The sequence below is a fragment of the Pantherophis guttatus genome, chromosome 16 (assembly GCF_059756535.1).
Source record: "Pantherophis guttatus breed Tessera chromosome 16, ASM5975653v1, whole genome shotgun sequence".
Classification (NCBI taxonomy): Eukaryota; Metazoa; Chordata; class Lepidosauria; order Squamata; family Colubridae; genus Pantherophis; species Pantherophis guttatus.
The window spans coordinates 15,936,968-15,950,264 of record NC_142078.1 but is presented as its reverse complement, the minus strand read 5'-3'; the positions used below and the strand labels follow the sequence as shown (position 1 = coordinate 15,950,264).

Sequence of the window (13,297 nt, the reverse complement as noted above, 5' to 3'; positions counted from 1 at the left end):
ACCAACCGCAAGAAGCCCAAGAACTTATGATCTAATCCAAGGACTTCATTCCCACTCAACCCAGATCTCACCAATGTTCTCTTCTCCTTTCCAAGGATGCTTGATGAACCCCATAAACATTCTCTGTGATATTCTTTTGATTTGCTCCTTTCAGTTGGATGTTGCAGCTCAACCACCCTCATTGGAAGTGTCCTTCTTCTCCTCTTTTCCTGGGTCCGTAGGGCTCCACGAGGCGCACACATCTGAAGGAGAACAATCCTGGTTCTCTTTTGGCTCATATGAATGATGATCAAAGTTATCAGCTGGCTTTCAAGCCGGAGACGTTGACGGTATCCTGGGATCACGTGATCCCTTTTTGTGACCTTCTGACAAGCAAACCTAATGGGGAAGCCGGATTCAATTCACAACTGTGTTAACTAACTAAAAAGCTGCAGTGATTCACTTAACAACGGTGGCAAGAAAGGTTGTAAAATGGGGCAAAACTCACTTGACAAATTTCTCACTTAACAACATACATTTGGGGCGCCATTGTGGTCATAGGTCAAGGACTACCTGTAACCAATGAGCCGTCAGAGTTAAACGGTCACCAGATAAGGATCAACGGAATTCGGCTTGCTCGTGCCAACACAACGATTCCAAACTAATGACACATTTAACTCCGCCTTCCAGCTGAACTTGCTCTCCTCCTACAGATGGGGACCCTTTTCAAACAAAGCTGTGGCTTGCAACCCCTCCATAATTTTCATTTTAGGAAGGGCCCGTTGGGGCTTAGAGGTGGCCTTGGGCTCTTCGCGGAAACTCTGACGATGCTCAAAGCTGATGTTTTGCTTTGGAGAAGAGAAACGTCGCACGCATTGTGTTCTTTAATTAAAATCTTCTTTAAAAGAAATTAAAGAAATTCCGCTGGGGCCGTGAAGCTGTTGGGGGTGGGTCGGGTGGGTAAAGAGAGAGATCTCTGGGGCACATTGTCAGTTCCTAACTTGAGGATTTGGGAATTCTAGAAGCTGACTAAACCTCCCCACCACCTCCTCCCTCCCTCCTTCCTTCGCCTATCCTTAAAAATCAATCCTGTTGAGTTTACATCAGCCCTGCTCCATCTTGGCAGGAATAATAATTATGCAAATATGGGGATAGACTTTAATAGTGGGTCCATCTGCTGCAGTCTTTTATTATAGAGAAGTGTGAACGCAGTTGCCATGCAATACACTCCGGTACACGGAATGCAAGCAAGTTACAAGACAAGAGAAAGACAAATTTTATGGGTGGTCTTTTTTCTTTTTTCTTTTTCTTTTTTGCATTCAGCATTTGCCTTCCCTGGATTTCTGCTGGAGAGTTTGGGGGGGGGGAGGGAGGGAGGTTTCAATCATCGCCTAAAAATAAAAAAATTGTGTAATCAAAAACTCCATCCACCAATATAGACTCAGGGACAAATCTCGTTTCCTTGTGTCCTCAGGAATGAAGAAGCTAGATGGGATGGAATAGAATAGAATGGAATGGAATGGAATGGAATGGAATGGAATGGAATGGAATAGAATAGAATAGAATAGAATAGAATAGAATAGAATAGAATAGAATAGAATAGAATAGAATAGAATAGAAAATAGAGTTGAGTTGAGTTGAGTTGAGTCGAGTCGAGTCGAGTCGAGTCGACTCAAATGGAATGGAATGGAATGGAATGGAATGGAATAGAATAGAATAGAATAGAATAGAATAGAATAGAATAGAATAGAATAGAATAGAATAGAATAGAATAGAATAGAATAGAATAGAATAGAATAGAATAGAATAGAATAACTTTATTGTTACTTTAACTCAGGGGTGAAATCCAGCAGGTTCTAACAGGTTCTGCAGAACCAGTAGCGGAAATTTTCAGCAGTTCGGAGAACCGGCAAATACCACCTCTGGCTGGCCCCAGAGTGGGGTGGGAATGGTGATTTTGCAATATCCTTCTCGTGCCACGCCCACCAAGCCACACCCAAAAGCCACACCACACTTACCAAGGCACGACCCACAGAACCGGTAGTAAAAAAAATTGGATTTCACCACTGCTTTAAAAAGGGAAAGGTTCCCCTCACACATATGTGCTAGTCGTTCCTGACTTTAGGGGGCGGTGCTCATCTCCGTTTCAAAGCCGAAGAGCCAGCGCTGTCCGAAGACGTCTCCGTGGTCATGTGGCCGGCATGACTCAACGCCAAAGGTGCACGGAACGCTCTTCCCTTCCCACCAAAGGTGGTCCCTATTTTCCTACTGGCATTTTTTAAGTGCTTTCGAACTGCTAGGTTGGCAGAAGCTGGGACAAGTCACGGGAGCTCGCCCCATTATGCGGCGCTAGGGATTCGAACCGCCAAACTGCCGACCTTTCAATCTACAAGCTCAGCGTCTTAGCCACTGAGCCACCACGTCCCCCACTGCTTCCTTCCTTCCTCTTTCTTTTCTTTCTTTCTCTGCCCCTTTCTCTGCCTCCCTTATCATTACACCAAAATAAGCACTTCAGATTTGATAACCGAAAAGATCTACCCGGCAGCATAAGAAGGCGGGAATGCACCCGTCATAACAATCTCAAACATAATTTCCTTTCTGCATCATTCCTGAAATAATAATAATAATATAATAGGAGCGATCATGAACAACTGTCTACTCCGCTTTCTTTCCAAAGGATAATCAGAAAGCAGATGAGTCAAAGGAATGAAGGTATTGTGGGGGAACCTACATGGAAGGGAATACAGGTGGTCCTCGACTTACGATGGTCCACTTAGTGACCCTTTAAAGTCGCAACACTGAAAAAGGGGATTTTTGGTGGTTTTTTTTCACACTTATGCCCGTTGCAGCATCCCCTTGGTTAAAGGATCAAAATTTAGATGCTTGGCAACTCCTGGCCGCAGCATCCCAAAGTCGATGGGGAAAGCCGGATTCATTTAACAACCGTTACTAACGCAACAAATGCAAAAACACTGCTTAACAGCAGTGGCAAGGAAGATCGTAAAACGGGGAGAAATTCGCTTAACCAATGTCTCGCTTAGCAACATAAATTTTGGGCTCAACTGTGCTCCTAAGTGAAGGACTAACTGTACCTTATTTGGCCAAGTGTGATTAGGCCCACAAGGAATTTGTCTCCGATACGGAAGGATTCAGTGTACAATGAATCAGTGGAACGACTTGCCACCAGAAAGTGTAAATGCTCCGACGCTGGAGGTTTTTAAGAAGAGGTTGGACAACCATTTGTCCAAAGTGGTGTCGGGTCTCCTGCATGAGCATAGGGTTGGATTAGATCAGAGGTCACCAACTGGTGGTCTGTGGACCACCGGTGATCTGTGAGAAAATTTTACTTAGGGTTAGGACCTGGTTATTTACGGGACCACCTGCTACCACCAATAACCTCCCACCGGCCGGTATGCTCCCATAGAGAGGGGCTCCTCCGGGTGCCGTCGGCCAAACAATGTCGACTGGCGGCCCCCAGGGGGAGAGCCTTCTCTGTGGGGGCACCTACGATCTGGAACGAGCTCCCCCCGGAGATACGGAGGATCCCGGATCTGCGTACCTTCCGTCGCGCGCTCAAGACTTCCCTATTTCATCAAGCCGGCCTGACCTAAGTCTTTCCCCTTTTTAAATGGAAATTTTAAATCTGATTTTAAATTATTGGGGTTTTAAATTTGTTCAGCCAAATTATTTAATTCGTTTTAATCTGTTTTAAATTTTGTATTTATATGTTTTATTCTATGGCTGTTCACCGCCCTGAGTCCTTCGGGAGTAGGGTGGTATACAAATTCAATAAATAAAATAAATAAATACTGGTCCACAGAAAAACTATTTGCATTTGTTCTATTGCACTAAATCAGGGGTCCTCAAACTACGGCCCCTGGGACAGATACATGCAATGAACATTTGTGTTGCTGCAGAGAGTCTCCCCCTTCGGGGTCTTTCTGTGCGGGTTGGAGGGGGAAGAAATTCCAACTTGGGGCCTGTATCCTTCCCCTGGAATGGGGAGGGAATGGAGGTTTTGCAGTATCCTTCCCCTGGAGTGGGGAGGGAATGGAGATTTTGCAGTATCCTTCCCCTGGAATGGGGAGGGAATGGAGATTTTGCAGTATCCTTCCCCTGGAGTGGGGAGGGAATGGAGATTTTGCAGTATCCTTCCCCTGGAGTGGGGAGGGAATGGAGATTTTGCAGTATCCTTCCCCTGGAATGGGGAGGGAATGGAGATTTTGCAGTATCCTTCCCTGCCACGCCCATCAAGCCACGCCATGCCCACCAAGCCACGCCCACAGAACGGTAGTAAAAAAAAAAGTTGAAACCTACCACTGTTCGCTAAATGAATGGTTAATAAGTCAAGGACTACCTGTGCATCTACTTGCAAAAATAGGTGCTGATGGTTGAGCGGTGTTAGGAGAACGCAGGCAATTGTCATTTGTTGGCTTGATCGTGGTTTCCGTCAACCAGAGCATCACAAATGCATCAGGACAAATAGCTCATCCGGCTTGGAGAATAGAAAGAATCCTGCAGTTCAACAAGAAGGATCTTGTTTTAAGCAGACAGAAATTTCCTGCAAAAAAACCACACACAACAACGACGACAATCCAACCATCGAGCTGAAATTTGGTATCTGAAGCTAGAATTTGTCTTTCCAAGAATAAATTATATCAACCGGCTACTTAGCATTCAGCCCAGGCGACGGAGGAAGGTCACTCTCTATCATTCTGATTTGGCAGATCGACTCGGTCTGAATCTATCCAGAAGCCCCCGCTCCCCACTCACCCCCACCTCCCCAACAGTTGCTCCGTAAGCAATATTGGATACCTATCTCCCCAAGGAATCGCTAAGTATTCCATCTATTCCGGCAATTTGTGGGGAAACTGGAGGAAGGCGGAAAGGGTAGCCCTCGAGATATGACTGCGCAGTCTCTTCTTCCACCGTACGATGGACGTTGAAGGAACTAGGTACCTCCAGTCTAACGAAGAGAATAAGGAGTAAGGGGTGACATCGGTGGTGGGTTTCAATTTTTTTTACTATCAGTTCTGTGGGCGTGGCTTGGTGGGCGTGGCATGGCTTGGTGGGCGTGGCAGGGGAAGGATACTGCAAAATCCCCATTCCCTCCCCACTCCAGGGGAAGGATACTGCAAAATCCCCATTCCCTCCCCACTCCTGGGGCCAACCAGAGGTGGTATTTGCCGGTTCTCCGAACTACTCAAAATTTCCGCTGCCGGTTCTCCGAACTACTCAAAATTTCCGCTACCAGTTCTCCGAACTGCTCAAAATTTCCACTACCGGTTCTCCAAACTACTCAAAATTTCCACTACCGGTTCTCCGAACTGCTCAAAATTTCCGCTACCGGTTCTCCGAACTACTCAAAATTTCCGCTACCGGTTCTCCGAACTACTCAAAATTTCCGCTACCGGTTCTCCGAACTACTCAAAATTTCCGCTACCGGTTCTCCGAACTACTCAAAATTTCCGCTACCGGTTCTCCAGAACTGATCAGAACCTGCTGAAACCCACCTCTCGGGTTGACCTATTCTCCAAAGCACCTGAGGGCAGGACAAGAAGGAATGGGTGGGAGGTCATTGGAGAGAGTTTTTAATTTCCATTCTCCACCATCCAGTGAGAGCCGAAGAAGCTTCTCGGATGAGAAGCGAAACGTCTTCCAAGAAAAAGAAAGGAAGTCCTCTTGAAAAAGCACCTTTGGGATAACCATGACCTGGAGGACTGAGAATCTCCGTAGATATTAAAGAGAGATCCAACCTAGAATTAAGGAGAACTTTCCTGACAGTGAGAACAATTAATGAATGGAATGGCTCACCTCCCAGTTGTGGGTGCTCCATCACTGGACGTATGTCCGGAATGATGTAGGGTCTCCTGCTTGAACAGGGAGTTGGACTAGAAGACCTCCAAGGTATTTTCCAACCCTATGTTCCCTTCAGATGTATTCAACCACATCTCCTGTCAACCTCAGACCAATGTGGAGGACACCAGATGATAGAAGATCAGTTTGACCAGGCTGGAAGTCCAAGCTCTTCTGGACTTCAGAAACTAATCCTGCTCATCTCCAACTTGGAGATGAGAAGGATGGCATGGCAGGGATGGAAGGTAGAACTTCCACTTGAAGGACGGTTCCATTCACACTTCGGGAAGAAATGATCTGAAAGTAGAAGAGAAGACACCAGGAAGGTGGTGAAGAAGAATGTCCAGATCCAATTTCGGTCTGTCACCAGGACCAGAAATTTATTCTTCCAAGCTTTTGGACTTGTGCTAGAGCCCATCTTCAAGGAACTTCTCAATCTCTCTCTCTCTTTCTCTCTTTCTCTCTCTTTCTCTCTCTTTCTATCTTTCTCTCTCTCTCTTTCTTTCTCTGTACCTCTCTCTCTCTCTCTCTTTCTTTCTCTCTCTTTTTCTTTTTCTTTTTCTTTCTCTCTCTTTCTTTCTCTCTCTCTCTCTCTCTCTCTCTCTCTCTCTCTCTCTCTCTCTCTCCAACATCTCAGCAGAAAATGAGACAGAATGTAGAATAATAGGGTTGGCCAAACTTTTTTCACTTCCTTTCAAGAGCTTGATATTTATGGATGTTCTTATTAGCTGGAGACCCCTGTTATTGTCTTTCTCTCTCTTTCTCTCTCTTTCTATCTTTCTCTCTCTCTCTTTCTTTCTCTGTACCTCTCTCTCTCTCTCTTTCTTTCTCTCTCTCTTTTTCTTTTTCTTTCTCTTTCTTTCTCTCTCTCTCTCTCTCTCTCTCTCTCTCTCTCTCTCTCTCTCTCTCCAACATCTCAGCAGAAAATGAGACAGAATGTAGAATAATAGGGTTGGCCAAACTTTTTTCACTTCCTTTCAAGAGCTTGATATTTATGGATGTTCTTATTAGCTGGAGACCCCTGTTATTGTCTTTCTCTCTCTTTCTCTCTCTTTCTATCTTTCTCTCTCTCTCTTTCTTTCTCTGTACCTCTCTCTCTCTCTCTTTCTTTCTCTCTCTTTCTCTTTCTCTCTTTTTCTTTTTCTTTCTTCCTTTCTCTCTCTCTCTCTCTCTCTCTCTCTCTCTCCAACATCTCAGCAGAAAATGAGACAGAATATAGAATAATAAGGTTGGCCAAACCTTTTTCACTTCCTTTCAAGAGCTTGATATTTATGGACGTTCTTATTAGCTGGAGACCCCTGTTATTGTACTACAAATCCCAGCAGCCCCGAAGAGGAGGGACGCTGGGAGTCGTAACTCCTGCCTCCTAATCCCACGTTCTGCTGTTATTTTTATCAATTTTTTTTAGCCAAATGGTATTGTCTGCAGCTCTCCATGGGTGATACGGCAATTTAATTGCAAAGTGATTGTATTTTATAGTCGGCGTCAGTGCTGCTGGGTTTTAATGCGAGAGTAGTTTATGGCTTGATTTCGTGGTTTTTATTCCACAAGCCTTGTTTTAAATTGATGGACGTTGCCAAGAAGAATTTGTGGGGGAGAATAAGAATGATAACAATCGCTCTCGCATGACCGAGTCATGTATGGGTCACAGCAGAGACATTAACAATACAATTATGCCGTTTAATCAATAAAACTGCCGCCTGTTTCCCACCTCGGCAGCTATTTTCGGATCCGGTTGATAAGCGAGTAATTGACGAATCGGTTTCGATTTCTTTTAAGTAGCCAGTAGACGCTTTTGATTTATTTATTGTACAGGTGGTCCTCGACTTACTCATTCTGTGTTTGTCTGTCTCTCTCTTTCTCCACACTATATTAATCTATCTATCTACCTATCTATCTATCTATCTATCTATCTATCTATCTATCTACCTATCATCTATCTATCTATCTATCTATCTATCTATCTATCTACCTATCATCTATCTATCTACCTATCATCTATCTATCTATCTATCTATCTATCTATCTATCTACCTATCATCTATCTATCTATCTATCTATCTATCTATCTATCTATCTACCTATCATCTATCTATCTACCTATCATCTATCTATCTATCTATCTATCTATCTATCTATCTATCTACCTATCATCTATCTATCTACCTATCATCTATCTATCTATCTATCTATCTATCTATCTATCTACCTATCATCTATCTATCTATCTATCTATCTATCTATCTATCTACCTATCATCTATCTATCTACCTATCATCTATCTATCTATCTATCTATCTATCTATCTATCTATATCTATCTATCTATCTATCTATCTATCTATCTATCTATCTTCTATCTCTAACCATCCATCCATCCATCTATCCACCCATCTCCATTTATCCATCTCTATCTATCCATGTCTCTCTCTCTCTCTCTCTCATTCTGTGTCTGTCTGTCTGTCTCTCTCTATCTCTATCTCTATATTCTCTCTATCCTATCATTCTATCATCAATCTCTATCCCTCCATCTATCCCTCCATCTATCTCTATTGATCCATTTCTATCTGTCTCTCCCTCTCTCTCTCTCTCTCTCTCTCATCCTTCGTTTATGGGAGCATTGATCAGCCTTCTGAGATAGGCCTGCCCAAGAAACGCCATAGGGATTCCAGGAATATTACTTTATAGCGATACTGTCTTGAAAGCCTGCAAAACCAGAGCAGGGAATCTTTGGAACTTGCTTTCCTCCTGCTTCCTCCTATCTCTGGTCTTTGCAGCCTCTTTTCTGAGTCCTTCCTCAAAGTTCCTTCCTTCCTTCCTTCCTTCCTTCCTTCCTTCCTTCCTTCCTTCCTTCCTTCCCCAAGGTCAGCTTCGCCTTATGGGTCATAAGTGGGTCATAAGTGCATGAGCGCTCAGGCTGCTGGAAGAGTTGTCATAGCACAGACCCCTCCCTCGATTCATGTAGTGTCCATTCCCCTTGGTCTCACTGGGTGAGACCAAGGAAGTCTTCATGGACAAAAGGTCATAGCAGATCAGGATTTCTCAACTTTCGCAGAATTCCAGCATTCCCCCAGGAATTCAACTCCCCAATGGGGAGGGAAATTGTCCTGAATCTGGGGATCAACATGCCAAATGGTGTTGTAAGGGAGGGAGGGAAGGAGGGAAAAAAGGAAGACTGCGATAGAAAGAGAAAAATGCTGAGAGGGAAGGAGGGAAGGGAGGGAGGGAGGGAAAGGGTGAAGGAGGGAGGGAGGAAGAGAGGAAGAAAGGGAGGAAGCAAGGAAGGGAGGGAGGAAGGGAGAGGGTGAAGGAGGGAGGAAGGAAGGAGGAAAGGGAGGGAGGGAAGCATCAGAGAGAAGGAAGGAAAGAAAGAAAGAAAGAAAGAAAGAAAGAAAGAAAGAAAGAAAGAAAGAAGAAAGAACTTGATCTGTTGTGTAGATGTTTGGGTGGTTTAGGGGTGGGGAATTTGTGGTGGGTGGGAGTGTGTTTGGGGATTGTTATGTGTGTTGGACCTGATCTTTGGGTGTTAAGTGAATTTCGTCGTATGGGTATACTGTGTATACACGTACAATGACAATAAAGTTATTTAATTTTTTTTTAATTTAAAGAAAGAGGGAGAAGGGATGGATGGATGGATGAAAGAAAGGAGGGAGGGAGGGAGGGAGAAGGAAGGAAGGAAGGAAGGAAGGAAGGAAGGAAGGAAAGAAGGAAGGAAGGAAGGAACCTGGTTTTCCAGTGTTAAGTGAATTTCGTTGTATGGGTATACTGTGTATACACGTACAATGACAATAAAGTTATTTAATTTTTTTTTAATTTAAAGAAAGAGGGAGAAGGGATGGATGGATGGATGGATGAAAGAAAGGAGGGAGGGAGGGAGGGAGAAGGAAGGAAGGAAGGAAGGAAGGAAGGAAGGAAGGAAGGAAGGAAGGAAGGAAGGAAGGAACCTGGTTTTCCGGTGTTAAGTGAATTTCGTTGTATGGGTATACTGTGTATACACGTACAATGACAATAAAGTTATATAATTTTTTTTTTTAATTTAAAGAAAGAGGGAGAAGGGATGGATGGATGGATGGATGAAAGAAAGGAGGGAGGGAGAAGGAAGGAAGGAAGGAAGGAAGGAAGGAAGGAAGGAAGGAAGGAAGGAACCTGGTTTTCCGGTGTTAAGTGAACTTCGTTGCATGGGTATACTGTGTATAGACGTACATTGACAATAAAGTTATTTAATTTTTTTTTTTAATTTAAAGAAAGAGGGAGAAGGGATGGATGGATGGATGGATGGATGAAAGAAAGAAGGGACGGAGGGAAAGGAAGGAAGGAAGTGGAAGAAAGAAAGAAAAAAAGAAAGACAGACAGACAGACAGAAAGAAAGACAGACAGACAGACAGACAGAAAGAAAGAAAGAAAGAAAGAAAGAAAGAAAGAAAGAAAGAAAGAAAGAAAGAACCCCAAATCTTGAGACCTCCCTCTCTTCCCGGGCACTTCTGCCCACCTCCCCACGCTCCCACCCTCCCTCCCTCCCTCTCTCCCTTCCAGCCCCGTCCCACTTCCTACCCCTCCCATCCCATCCCCCCCCCACCCCAGCCCCCATCCCTCTCTTCCCCCCCCCCTCCCCGCCCTGCAGCGGACGCCCCGCCCGTGCTCCGCCTTGCGCGGCCGGCCAATCCTCCGCTCGGCTCCTTTAAGAGCGCCCCGACCCGCGGGATGGCCGCTGCCGGGCAGTGCTCGGTGCCCGCGGAAGAAGTAGCGCAGCCCCGGGCAGGCAAGGCGCCGGGATGGGCAGCGGGATGGTCGGGGCGGTGGGTCCCCTCGGCGGCGCCTGAACTTGGGGAGCCCCTCTTTCCTTGAGCAGCCCACCCACCCCCAGGCTGAGCCCCTCTCGGGGTTGGGGAGGGGGCTCCGGGCGGGGTTGGGGAGGGGAGGGGGGGGATGCGGGCCATCGGGACCCTCCCGCGGGGCGTTTCTTTCCAGCAGGAGGAAAGTTGAAGGCTGCCCAGCCCCCTCCCCTCCCCTCCCCTCCCCCACCTTTTTATAGTTGGGCAAGCGAGGGAGAAGGAGGGAAGGAGAGAGGAGGAGGAGGAGAAAAAGTAAGAAAGTGAGCCGGCAGGAAAGAAGGGAAAGGGAAGAAAGAAGGAGAAGACGAGGGAGGAAGGGAGGGAGGAAAGCGAAAGAAGGGAGGGAGGAGAAAAAGACGAGGCACGGAAGCGAAGGAAGAGGAAAGCAAAGGAAGGAAGGAAAGAACCCAGGAAGGAAGGAAAGAAAGAAAAAAAGGGAGGAAGAGAAGAGAAGAGAAAAGAGGGGGGGGGAAAAGAAAGGAATGAGAGAGAGGAGGACGGGAGGCAAGGTTTCCACTTTCCTTCCTTCTTCTTCTTCTTCTCCTTTTTCTTTCTTTCTTTCTTTCTTTTTTTTGCCTTGCCGGTTCTCCATCGCTTCTTCCCCCCCTTCCCCACCAATTCCCCGCCGCAGTTACCCCTTCCCCAACTTCGCCGGAGAGGACAGGGGGGGGTGGACAGCCTCGAGAAGGCCCATTGGCCAGAAAAGTGGGGGGGGGGATACGGAGGTGCGGGCAGCCCTCCCTCCCTGGCCCCCGTCCCGCTCTTTCGGCTCCATCCCCATCCCGAGCGCCGCCCGGCTGGACCCGAGCACCTGCCCGTTCCCGGTGAGTAGCGCGGAGCTTCCCTGGGGCTTCTCTCGGGCTCTCCTCCAGCTCCGGGGCGGGCAAAAGTCCGCAGCCGTCCTCCCTGCGGTTGGCTGGCTGGCTGGCTTGGCCCCGGCTGGAGGGGGCTGGGGGTGGGGGTGGGGGGGGCTGCTAAGAAAAGTTAGCAACAACCTACTTTCTCCGATTGGGGTGCTTGGGGTTTGGGGCGCCGGGGGAAGGGGGGGTGCAGCGTGTTACCCATTTTGCGCGTGGGAACCCCTCTAGAATTGCAGCAATGTAGGAGGAAGGAAGGGGACGTTTTTTAGGGCTCGCTCGCTCTCTCTCTCCGCAACCCGCGTTCCAGATTTCCACCGGATTTGTGCACCATCATCTTCGTTGTCATCCTTTCCCTTTTCTTTCCCCCCTTTCTCCCTCCCTTTTCCTTTCTTCCTTCTTTCCTTCCTTCCTCTATCTAGCCATCTATCTACCTACCTACCCTTCCTTCCTCTCTCTTTTTCTTTCTTTCTTTCCTTCCTTTCTTCCTCTGTCTATCCATCTATCTACCTACCTACCATTCCTCCCTCTCTTCCTTCCTTCCTTCCTTCCTTCCTCTCTCTTTTTCTTTCTTTCTTTCCTTCCTTTCTTCCTCTGTCTATCCATCTATCTACCTACCTACCCTTCCTTCCTTCCTTCCTTCCTCCCTCCCTCTCTTCCTTCTTTCCTCTATCTATCCATCTATCTACCTACTTACCTCCCATTCCTTCCTTCCTTCCTCTTTCTCTTTCTCTTTCTTTCTTTCTTTCCTTCCTTGCTCTGTCTATCCATCTACCTACCTACCTACCATTCCTCCCTCTCTTCCTTCCTTCCTTCCTTCCTCTCTCTTTTTCTTTCTTTCTTTCCTTCCTTTCTTCCTCTATCTATCCATCTATCTACCTACCTACCCTTCCTTCCTTCCTCCCTCCCTCTCTTCCTTCTTTCCTCTATCTATCCATCTATCTACTTACCTACCATTCCTTCCTTCCTTCCTCTTTCTCTTTCTCTTTCTCTTTCTTTCTTTCTTTCCTTCCTTCCTCTGTCTATCCATCTACCTACCTACCTACCATTCCTCCCTCTCTTCCTTCCTTCCTCTCTCTTTTTCTTTCTTTCCTTCCTTCCTTCCTCTATCTATCCATCTATCTACCTACCTACCCTTCCTTCCTTCCTTCCTTCCTTCCTCCCTCTCTTCCTTCTTTCCTCTATCTATCCATCTATCTATCTACCTACTTACCTACCATTCCTTCCTTCCTTCCTCTTTCTCTTTCTCTTTCTTTCTTTCCTTCCTTCCTCTGTCTATCCATCTACCTACCTACCTACCATTCCTTTCTTCTTCCTCTCTCTCTCTTTCTCTCTCTCTTTCTTTCCTTCCTCCTTCTTCCTCCTCTCCTTCGCCTGAAGCTTCTCTTGGGCTCCTCTGAAGCCCTCCTAACAATTTGCATCAATTGTTTATTTTTCTTCCCCACCCCAGACCAAATCTTTCCTGTAGTCTTCTCTTCCCGGCCCCCCACCACCCTTCCAAACCCTTTCTCCTGTCCTCTTTCTCTTCCCAAGCAGCCTTCTCTCTCTCTCCAGATTCACTCCGTCCTTTAAAAAAAAAAAAGGGGGGGGAGAAGGGAACGCACCATAGATTAATCTGATTTTAATATTATGATTATTAACAGAGAGAAGCAGAGAGATCTCCTAACAGGAAATGAATAACTACCCCAGAGATTTCTTTCTATGTTCTTGGCATTTCTCCTGCATGATTCTCATTCTCTCTCTCTCTCCCTCTCCCTCCCTCTCTCTCTCTCTC

General features: G+C 46.3%; 1 protein-coding gene and 1 long non-coding RNA gene across 3 annotated transcripts in view; one reads left to right on the top strand and one right to left on the bottom strand.

Moving 5' to 3' along the window:
* Positions 1–6,087: 6,087 nt before the first annotated feature.
* On the bottom strand, positions 6,088–11,835 carry LOC148111820 (uncharacterized). The gene is made up of 2 exons (XR_015730232.1): positions 11,728–11,835; positions 6,088–6,132 (listed from the first exon to the last, which is right to left on the bottom strand). It is a non-coding gene; the product is annotated as an uncharacterized LOC148111820 (long non-coding RNA).
* NTNG2 (netrin G2) overlaps positions 10,879–13,297 on the top strand; it is a 51,596-nt gene continuing 49,177 nt past the window's right edge. For both annotated transcript variants that reach the window (XM_060684590.2, XM_060684588.2), the window contains exon 1: positions 10,879–11,490. The gene's annotated coding sequence lies outside the window, so the exon portion shown is untranslated. The remainder of the gene's footprint in view (positions 11,491–13,297) is intronic.